At 35.9% G+C, this 11,036-nt stretch overlaps 1 long non-coding RNA gene across 1 annotated transcript; it reads left to right on the top strand.

Annotated features, from left to right (window-relative positions):
• The first annotated feature begins 2,585 nt into the window (after nucleotides 1-2,585).
• On the top strand, nucleotides 2,586-9,778 carry LOC148655132 (uncharacterized). The gene is made up of 3 exons (XR_015941403.1): nucleotides 2,586-2,633; nucleotides 8,468-8,603; nucleotides 9,492-9,778. It is a non-coding gene; the product is annotated as an uncharacterized LOC148655132 (long non-coding RNA).
• The last annotated feature ends 1,258 nt before the right edge of the window (nucleotides 9,779-11,036 follow it).

Below are 11,036 nucleotides of genomic sequence, written 5' to 3'. Positions count from 1 at the left end.
AATTCTATCCTACATAAACAAATAAATCTTTATTACTCTCATTAGTAGCCTATCCAAGTTTGGTGTTCCCTATTCTATATTTCTAGTTTATTTTCTTCATACCTGCAAGCAAATCCCTACACATGGCTATAGAAATGCCACCTGGTAGGTGTTTTCCCAGTCCCGAATATGGTCCAAATCTTTTTAACTTTATTTTGCAGCTTCTACAGTGTTTGTGTGTCCTCTTTATTTGGTAACATGCAAACTAGTCTGCTTGAATCTAGCTCATTGATATGAATTAGGAAGAGCAGGGGTCCTAACACAGATCCCTGAGAGACTCCATTAATTACATCACTCAAACTGGAGCATTTATCATTAAGTCTATCCTTTACTTCTAAAACCAATTGTACTTTTATCATTTACAATTATTGGCTTCATCAAGAATTGGGCATACTGCTTCTACTTGCATTTAAAATTTCCACACAAATGACTAGTCCTGTAAGTTTCCACATTAAAACACAGAAAATTATAATGGTTTTGAGAATTGAAACTTCTTCTTACAATGATATGAGCTTACAATATGTATCACAGATCAACCTTTCAGTTGCTTATCTTTCTTTCCAATCTGTTACAGGTGTAATGCAATGATTGACTTTTGCAACATCTATACGTGTATACATAAATGATTCTGTGGTTGTGTTTTATTAGACCACAAACTGAAAAAAATACCAGCATTCAGTGTGTTTAATTCTGCGTTTCTGGTTGATGTCTGTGGGTGCTCTAGATAGGAGCTCTTTTACCACAAACAGGCTGAATATTCATGAGTGCTTCCAGAGAAATGGAGAACGGTCTACTCTCCAAAAATAATTTGGATTTTTTTCCCCCAAGATGTGCTGCTGACACTTTCATCACTCACCCAAGCTCTGTAAAGAATTAGTAAGTTATTTGTGTAGCTTATGTTCACCTTTAAAAGAAAGCAAACAGGCAGCTGTTTATCAGTTTTACAACAAAAACAGGATTAACAGGGGCATTTAATGCTTTCACTTTAATCCTGTTATGGATGTTACCTGCCATGTTACAATAATCACTTGAACTTCTTAAACCATTTTTAGAAATAGCTTCTGTTTGTATCTGTTTATCAGAAGTGTATTACCAAAAATTTGGCCTGTTACAAAAGGTTTGGCTAAGTTTGAGTCCAGAGACAACATGTCAGAATATGTGTTCACTTGCAGGAACATTTCTCTTTTGGCACAATTCCTAAAATACCCTGAAGACAGTCTTATTGGTTGCCAAAACCTGAGCATGCATGCTGCAAATGATGAATGATCCTGGTTTAAAAAAGGCTAATATTGTCCATTACTAAACGAAAATTGAATAATGAAAATAAAACTCCATAAGACTACCAAGGCATTTCCTTTTTCAATTAGCAAGGATGCTTACCACTTATCATTTTTTCATGTTTTCTAAAACAATCTGCCGGCACAGTTGCAATGTGATCATTTAGAAGTCGTACTGTACTCATGCCTCTGGTTAAAAAGAAAATCACTTCATTAAATGAAAATCTAGGATTCTGCAATTCAGACCATTACATTAAATGGCATTGCACATGGGACCTACAGTGAATCTTGGATAAAACACAGGAATTTGATACTTATAAACTAATTTGCTGTCCATATAAACATTTCTGCCACAATGTACCCGTTCCTGTCTCCCATAAGTAATTTAAATCTTGATCGGATAGGCCAGCAATTAAGTTTTAATTAGCAGTCTAATTACAAAGGCAGGAAGTATCAAGCTTTCCCCTGATTCTATTTAGTGCTCCAAAGGGCCAGCCTAATGTCTGTGGCCTTGCAGACTGTAGAATTTTTGTCGCCATTAATTTCTTTTAATCTGTTGCAATCCCTAAAGTTTAAAAAATGGTTCATGTAATATTTCCAAATGTTAAAAAAAAATCTGCACAGAGCTAACTGGAATGATTTCATTAATAAAGAATGCCTACAGCCAGCAGATCATGTAACATGACTGATGTTTCAGAAAATACAAGAAACCAAATTAAATTTGTTTTTTGTTTTTAAATGATTATTTATGACATTTTATCACATGTGGAACAACGTCCCAGTGGGGTATATTTATGCATCATTTCAATGTAGTATCATGCTTTTTTATTTTTGGCTCTGTTGAACTGTTTGAGCTGCAGAATGGAATTATAGCTCTTATAAAAAAGGAGATCTTTCATGAGTGAAATAAACCTACAGCCCTCTCTAAGGGGAAAGCTTGTCCATCTATTTTCCAACTTGATATACTTCAGAATATAAGAAGTCATTTGCTGGAGGCGTTGGGAAGATTGCACTCTTCAATTTGGCTAACACAGGTGATGATTAACACAAAACACTAAATTAAATATAATCTCAAAATGTAAAATATTGTACAGTTTGTTTAACACTGATACAATGCACAAAACACTTCACCCTTTGTGGCTCAGATCCATATTATGTACCCCAAATTGTAAAATCTGCATTTGTGTTTGTAAAGCCTGCAAATAAGTTTTTCTAAGCTGCTGATACCACACCCCTGTGACCAACGATTAATTCAATGAAAACAACGCTCTTAGAGTTGGTTTCTTCTTTTTCTTCCTTCTGAGCAATTTGGGAAATGTAAGTATTTTGATTATGAATTCTGTCAAGATATTGTGAAATCTCCAAGTAAGTGGGATTCTAAGTATCTTAAAAAACATTTTGACAATATGAAATTATAATTGCACAGTCAAATATCAAAATCAAGGCATCTCAAAGCACTTTATATAACAGAAGATATAATACATCACAAAAACAGTTAAATAACAATAGCCAATAAACATAGAAATTGCTTAAAAATAAAATTCTCACATTAAAAAAATCCTTATCTAAAAATGCAGCAGGAGCTATTCTCTTCAAGGCCTTGTAAACTAAAAACATAATTGTATAACTAACAGAATAGGTGCCAGCTCTGTGGGTGCTGTCTGTGCTCAAGCACCCTCAGTATTTTTTATCATATTATTGTTAAAACAGAGGTGAATGCATGTTTACTTGGTTTAGGAGATTAAAGTAGGACTATGCTTACACAGTGCTAAGCATTATATTTTGTCCTGTCAATTTATCTAAGCACTCCTAATACTTTTAAAAAGTTGGCACATGTTGCCTTACAGGAGAGGGGTCAGGACAAAAGTATAACACAACATTCAGACTGCACTTTATTGTACAAGTTGCAAAAGAAGTAGTTTTTGTATTCCAAAAACAGCACTATGATGAATCCTGGATAAAAGGATCCTAATATCACTTGTTGAAAGAATAATTATGTTTTACCATATTTCTCAAATCAGTGAAGGTCACATACTGTAGTAGCTATGCCCTATCCCTTGAAAGGATATTCTTTTCAGAATTGTTGCCACTGTTTAAAAAAGTGGCTAAATAAAATTAAATAATCACACATTATGGAATGAAGATGTTTGCTAATTTTATTTGGATGATATTTCTGGTAGGATGGCATGGATTAATGATCTCATACATGGTATCTCAGACAACCTGGAGGTTAACAGAATGGAATTTATGTCTTCTTCATAAAAGGCCGGCTGTCACCAGCAGGTGCCCTGAGCACTGATTCTTTCATCAGAACGGACTTCTAAAGTGACCCTGGGCTGACAGATCAAGTCTTTGAAAATGGCATTTTTTGTCTTTTTGTAATTGCATGCATTGGCCAATACTCTGACTCCTGTTTTTGTGCATAGCATGCACATATAAAACATAGAATAAAATGTTTGAATAACCTCATGTTTGGAGGCATTACACAGACCTAGGGGTTTAAGATTACATGGTGTTATAAGCAGAAAAACAATGTAACAATCTTCAGCTTTTGCTGGCTGAATTTCTTCTCATTTCTTCTAACTTTTACCATTGTGCAAGTTAAAATAGAGACTTCACTTGCAGTGAAGAAAAATAATTTATTTGTGTAAGATTTTGAATATGAAGCTGTTGGCTCCAATAAGCATGTGTGATTGATGTTTGTAAAGCCATTGACGTAAGTGGATACTGTACATTCAAAAGCATACAAATGATAAATTCAGAAATCCGAGATCTCCTCCTGGGGTGTTATCCTATGTACTGGCTCTGACCCATTACTGTAACTGGATTTAGTCAGTACACCTATTCTTCCTCAGTCCTCTGCTTACCAAAGATACAGTGCCTTGCGAAAGTATTCGGCCCCCTTGAACTTTTCAACCTTTTGCCACATTTCAGGCTTCAAACATAAAGATATAAATTTTTTATTTTATGTGAAGAATCACCAACAAGTGGGACACAATTGTGAAGTGGAACGAAATCTATTGGATTTTTGAAACTTTTTTAACTAATAAAAAAATGAAAAGTGGGGCGTGCAAAAGTATTCGGCCCCTTTACTTTCAGTGCAGCAAACTCACTCCAGAAGTTCAGCGAGGATCTCTGAATGATCCAATGTTGTCCTAAATGACTGATGGTGATAAAAAGAATCCACCTGTGTGTAATCAAGTCTCTGTATAAATGCACCTGCTCTGTGATAGTCTCAAGGTTCTGTTGAAAGCGCAGAGAGCATCATGAAGACCAAGGAATACACCAGGCAGGTCCGTAATACTGTTGTGGAGAAGTTTAAAGCTGGATTTGGATACAAAAAGATTTCCCAAGCTTCAAACATCCCAAGGAGCACTGTGCAAGCGATCATCTTGAAATGGAAGGAGTATCAGACCACTGCAAATCTACCAAGACCTGGCCGTCCCTCTAAACTTTCAGCTCAGACAAGGAGAAGACTGATCAGAGATGCAGCCAAGAGGCCCATGATCACTCTGGATGAACTGCAGAGAACTACAGCTGAGGTGGGAGAGTCTGTCCATAGGACAACAATCAGTCTTACACTGCACAAATCTGGCCTTTATGGAAGAGTGGCAAGAAGAAAGCCATTTCTCAAAGATATCCATAAAAAGTCTCGTCTAAAGTTTGCCACAAGCCACCTGGGAGACACCCCAAACATGTGGAAGAAGGTGCTCTGGTCAGATGAAACCAAAATTGAACTTTTTGGCCACAATGCAAAACGATATGTTTGGCGTAAAAGCAACACAGCTCATCACCCTCAACACACCATCCCCACTGTCAAACATGGTGGTGGCAGCATCATGGTTTGGGCCTGCTTTTCTTCAGCAGGGACAGGGAAGATGGTTAAAATTGAGGGGAAGATGGATGCAGCCAAATACAGGACCATTCTGGATGAAAACCTGTTGGAGTCTGCAAAAGACCTGAAACTGGGACGGAGATTTATCTTCCAACAAGACAATGATCCCAAACATACAGCAAAATCTACAAAGGAATGGTTCACAAATAAACGTATCCAGGTGTTTGAATGGCCAAGTCAAAGTCCAGACCTGAATCCAATCGAGAATCTGTGGAAAGAGCTGAAAACTGCTGTTCACAAACGCTCTCCATCCAACCTCACTGAGCTTGAGCTGTTTTGCAAGGAAGAATGGGCAAGAATTTCAGTCTCTCGATGTGCAAAACTGATAGAGACATACCCCAAGCGACTTGCAGCTGTAATCGCAGCAAAAGGTGGCTCTACAAAGTATTAACGCAAGGGGGCCGAATACTTTTGCACGCCCCACTTTTCATTTTTTTATTAGTTAAAAAAGTTTCAAAAATCCAATAGATTTCGTTCCACTTCACAATTGTGTCCCACTTGTTGGTGATTCTTCACATAAAATAAAAAATTTATATCTTTATGTTTGAAGCCTGAAATGTGGCAAAAGGTTGAAAAGTTCAAGGGGGCCGAATACTTTCGCAAGGCACTGTATCTAGCTTCTTGACCACAACAACTGTTTCTCTTTTGATGACATGTCAAATAGTATGAAACCATCTTTAAAAGTGTCACTTCTCTGCCTGGAAGTACATAGTCTACAATGCATTTAAGTTACTGTATGTTGTGCTTATTTTATATCCTTCTGGTTTGTATTTTATTTTTTCATTGCAAAAGTTAATATACTGTATATTATTATTATTATTATTATTATTATTATTATTATTATTATTATTATTATAAATGTATTAATGCCTTAAATACATTAGATACATAAAATATTTCAGATTTAACATAGTAACAGATATTTATAAAAGTGAATATATTGTACCTTTTACTTTTATATGGAATTGCTCATCTGTGAAACTGCTTTCAAAATGAAGAAATTCACAAAACATTGAAAGCTGCAAAACAGTCAAAACATTTGTGATTATATCCCCTGGATCAAACTTCAGCTTTTCCAAAATAAATTCCACAAATACTACCAACATGACTCCTTAATTTACTATATTCATCAGTGAAGGGTGGCATCAGGATATTAAAAAGGAGTTAATGCTTAATGCTTGTTTAACATCTGCAATATTATAATACTCTAAGTACATATGACAAAAAAATTGTTGCTTAATGATTCAGAAAGACACATCATTTAATTTAGAGATTTTAGCACGAGAACAATTACCTTAACAGGACACAGATATGCATTATTACTTCCAAAATATAGCTTTATGGAATCACACTGTGACTTAATTTTATTATTAACTCCATTAACACCATAGAAATGGACAATATGTGACCTGGTAAGGAATGCAATCATCCCATGAAAGTGCTACGGGATTTAGTTACAAGGAAGAAATGTGATACCGTAAAAAAATGTTGCCAGTCATCTTAAAACCTAAAGGGGAAAGAGTGACTTCTCAGTATTTTGTGGGTTTGTCTGTATGAGGGAGTGTGCTAGGGGAATCACAGAAGCTCATTTCTATCTTTTACTTTCTATGCAAACACAAAGCACAAGTTGCCCTAGATCACCTTTATCAGAGCCACCATAATCCTGTGGCAAACTCCTTTGCTTCCTACATTTGACATACACCTCTTTCACCAGGCCTGAATCCATCAGAATCTTTATTGTTAGCCTGCTGTGAACAAACAGACCTGACAGTTTCCTTCCTTGAAGTAAACAGTGCTAATACTTAGACACAGTTCAGAGAGTTTAGCACTCCCATTGTGACCATTACTTTTAAGCTTAGCAAGCTTTCAAATCTGAACCTTAATTATTTGATTTTGAAGACTTTATTTGCCTTTATATAGGCTATAATGCTTAAAGAGAAAGACTCTAAAATTCTTCACCACAGTAACTAGCTGCCAATACTCTTTACACAGTAGAAAACAAAATGTTTAGCTGAAATATTTCCATAAAATGTATCTGTCTGGATAGCCAAGGTAAATTTGAATCTAAATGTGCTCAAAAAGAAAGATCATCTAGAGACATATTCTAGTGTTTGAGTACTAACACAATTTTAACAATTTTAGCAAAAGTGGAAAAATACAATGCAGACATTGCTTGCTATTTGACTATTTATGGAACCATCTCAGGTGAAGGTTTTCTAAACAACAATATATGTCATTTACTAATATTTGCAGTGATTCCAACTACCCAAGAGCATTACTCATTGACTTTCAAACTGTAGTCTTATAACACATTCATTGCTGATCCCAAGAATAGTGGAAATTGATCCTTTTTATTGCCACACATAAAGAACAAAATCCCATTCCCTCTCAGTCCATCTTATAGCTTAGGATATCAGAAGAATCTTGGCACAGGACTCTGATGTCCTAAGAATACCTTTGAATTCAGAAAAATATAGGTGATGGAAGATGCCAAGCATAATTCGGAATGGGTGCATTCTATAATTCCTTTTCCTAAGTTCATACATCACAGTGTCCAAATGTCAAGTTGTCCTTGCGACTGTTAGACCACAAACCCAGCCTTTGTTACTGACAGATGAGACTGACCGGGAAATGAACTGTTGTGGTTTACCTGAGGTGCCGCTACTAAATCTCCTGCTGCAGCCAGATGCTCTGTCTTGACCTAAATAGACACAATTGTTATGTTCCCAATAATAATAAAAATGTTAATATAGATGTCTGCTCCTCAAATACTGAAAATGACCCTGTTTTACAATAAAATACTGAATTACATGAAATACTGTAGTAATATTCTGCACATAGGCTTGGCAATACAAAACAGACACCTATAAATGGAAGGCACACCTGTTTATAAGAACCACTCGATATATTTGTGGGGCTAAGGTGCTGTCCCTTGCTTTTTTCAAGACTGAATTGTGCTTCTAGGTTGTATGGATGAAAGAGTGAAGTAAGACCATTCCTGGTGAAAAATCCATACTGGGAAATCCTGGGAGCCACAGTGATGCTGTCACAGGGAGCATCAACAATAACTCACATTTGAGGTTCTCAACCTAGATGTAGGCATAATATGTATAATACCTTGACTTTCTGTTGTGTGCAGTATGATTTGTGTTGTACGTTGTGATATGTGAATACCATGTCATTTCTGTCTGCTGATATAACATTCTCCAGCAAGGAGTATTTCTATGAAAATGGCCAACAGTATTTTTTTTATTAGAGAGGATGTTCCAGCTCACGATAACATACAATGCAAAGACTGAAAGAGGCAGGGCCTCAAGAGAGACATGGCCAGATTTCAGGCAGTCCCGGATTTTTTCAGCAATGTCAGCCTTCTGTGAAGGTTATCTCCCAAGGTGTGTTGAATGTTCTATATTTTCAGTCACTAAGTATGGACCCAAACTGATGGTGCTCTGGCATGTGAATGTGCAGCTTGCTTGCAGATGCGGAATTTCAGTTCTTTGAATGTTAAGTCTAAGTCATATCTTCTAACAAACCTTAGTAAATGCTGTCTTACATAAATATTCAAACCATTGATAGGTTTCACATTCTGTTACAATCATGACGTTTTGAGCACCAAATAATATTTGTTCTATGCTCAAACATTTATCCACTTTCATAGCAAAAATAAAGAAAGCATAGATTATTGAATAATTAATTACCATTAAATAGCTAATGAGAAATTGGTTCGTGAAAAATCACACTTTCCCCCTTCTCTCATCGACAGATTCATTTCATTCTAATCTATTCATTTGGAGGTTTTGACTTCACACCTCTCTTCACCTCTCTTGATTTCACACCACTTGAGTGTCGATACTGCTTCTCTCTTGCTCCCGCCTCCTTGATACTGCTGGTTTTTCTCTCTCCCCCACACCTGAAGGAGGCTCCAAAGCCAAAATGTTGTCTCTTTTCTTTTCTTTACTTTGGAATAATCCTTTACTTGTTCCTTTGTCCCTAATAAACTCACATTTCATATGCTTGAATGTTTTCAACACTACCTCACATAAATGTTCCAGAATCACTGGCTGCAAAGACTTAGATTTAGTTATGGGTTGGCCAGTCTGCTCCTTGAATAATGTTCTGTGCCAGGGATTTTTACACAGCCCTTGCAGTGTAAGCTCCGGCAGTATCATACTGAAAACAAGAAAGGATTGACCAGAATATAATGACAGGACCATGGCTTACAGAGCTTTATCAATAAAGCAATGTCTGTGATAACTCTTCCTTCTTTCCTTCTTGACCAGCATTCTAAAGGACAAATATCTGTACTCGAAATCCCCAAGAGATGGTGTGTCAAAATCTAATTGACAGTCCTTCCCAACAGTCACTTTCTACAAAGAAGGCATCATTAAAATGCTCCTTACATTGTGTCCATTCTCTCACTAGACTGTTATCACTGACCACACAGAAACAAGCTTTTTGTCTGGGTTTGTAGTTCAGGTTTTGTTCACTACAATAATGTTTGTTGATAATGCTGGGTTTAAAGTGTGCCAACATAGGGATGACATGTACGTATCTTATACCAGCCCAGAATTTGAATATGCAATGAATACATGATGATCTCATGTTCCATTTTAATAAAGAATGTTTATAGAAAAAACATTACAAAAGCTTATTGTTAATTGTTGTTTCAGTTATTGTTTCAGTTACTAAGGACAGCATTTTATTAAGAATTTATCATGTGTATATAAAGTATATTCATCCACACATGTAAGGTATTTGAATGTTTTTTTAACTCAAAAATAAGACAGTTTCCAATAATTTCTTGACAAGATTTCCAAACACATTCCCATCCATCTCAAAACACTTTGCCTGTTAGTCCTTCAAATGAACTATTCTCTGATAATATAACTGGTGCTGATTTTTCCTCTAACCATTCATCAATGTCAGACTCCAAGGGATCATTGTCCAGACACAATGTACCAGACAGACCTCAGCTGTCAGAACAAATAACAGTCACTTGGCTGTTAAGGCTAAGTCTAAGAGTGGATGATTCCTCTGTTTAAAACCATTGTGGAACCTCTGTGGGGTTGAGGTGGTTTCATTGTATTGACTTAGTCTCAGAGTACCAGTCATAAACCCAGGTGCCATTACCACGAACCAAACAAGACACAAACACCTCTGGACCACTGAAGAGCCACAGTATCCTTGATAAAAAACAAGCTTTTCTAGAACTGTTTTTATTACTGTTTCTATTAATACTATTTTAAGAAGGCTTTCATTAATATACATTTCACCTTAGTCTTGTTTCCACTATTATCCAATATGTTATGAGAAATACCACTGTTATTGTTTAATCTAAAGAAGACCTGGCTGTGCGATAAGACCAGTTACTGTTTTTGAAACACGTTTTTGTAATACATATTTGTCTTGGTTATTTTTGTTTTCTGTTCCCATACTAATCTGGTGTTAGTGTGGACATGTGGGCATTTTATTGAATGCATAATAGTGTTGTATTGTTGTATTCAAACTAAATATAAAATGTGTTATGTTTTATTTTGTACAACTGATAGGATTCTCGATGGTACAGTTATCTTAATTTGTTAGCTGCAAATTTGTTTGAATTTCCCTATCTATGTATACATAAATTTGTTATGCATTACTGTGCAAAAGAAACAATCAGGAGTTAGAATATATGTATGCTGTGCAAAAAGTAACAATTTACACAAAACAAAGCTGGTGTTTTTTTATTATTATAACACATAACTAATACAGCCCAGCTTGTGTGAGAAGAAAGCAGGCTTGTCATTTTGCAATATTTAGCTTTTATTAATGACAATCATTAAATA

Source organism: Lepisosteus platostomus, chromosome 9 (assembly GCF_059453375.1).
Source record: "Lepisosteus platostomus isolate fLepPlt1 chromosome 9, fLepPlt1.hap1, whole genome shotgun sequence".
Classification (NCBI taxonomy): Eukaryota; Metazoa; Chordata; class Actinopteri; order Semionotiformes; family Lepisosteidae; genus Lepisosteus; species Lepisosteus platostomus.
Note: the sequence above shows the minus strand (reverse complement) of the source record. Positions and strands in the feature narration are given on the sequence as shown.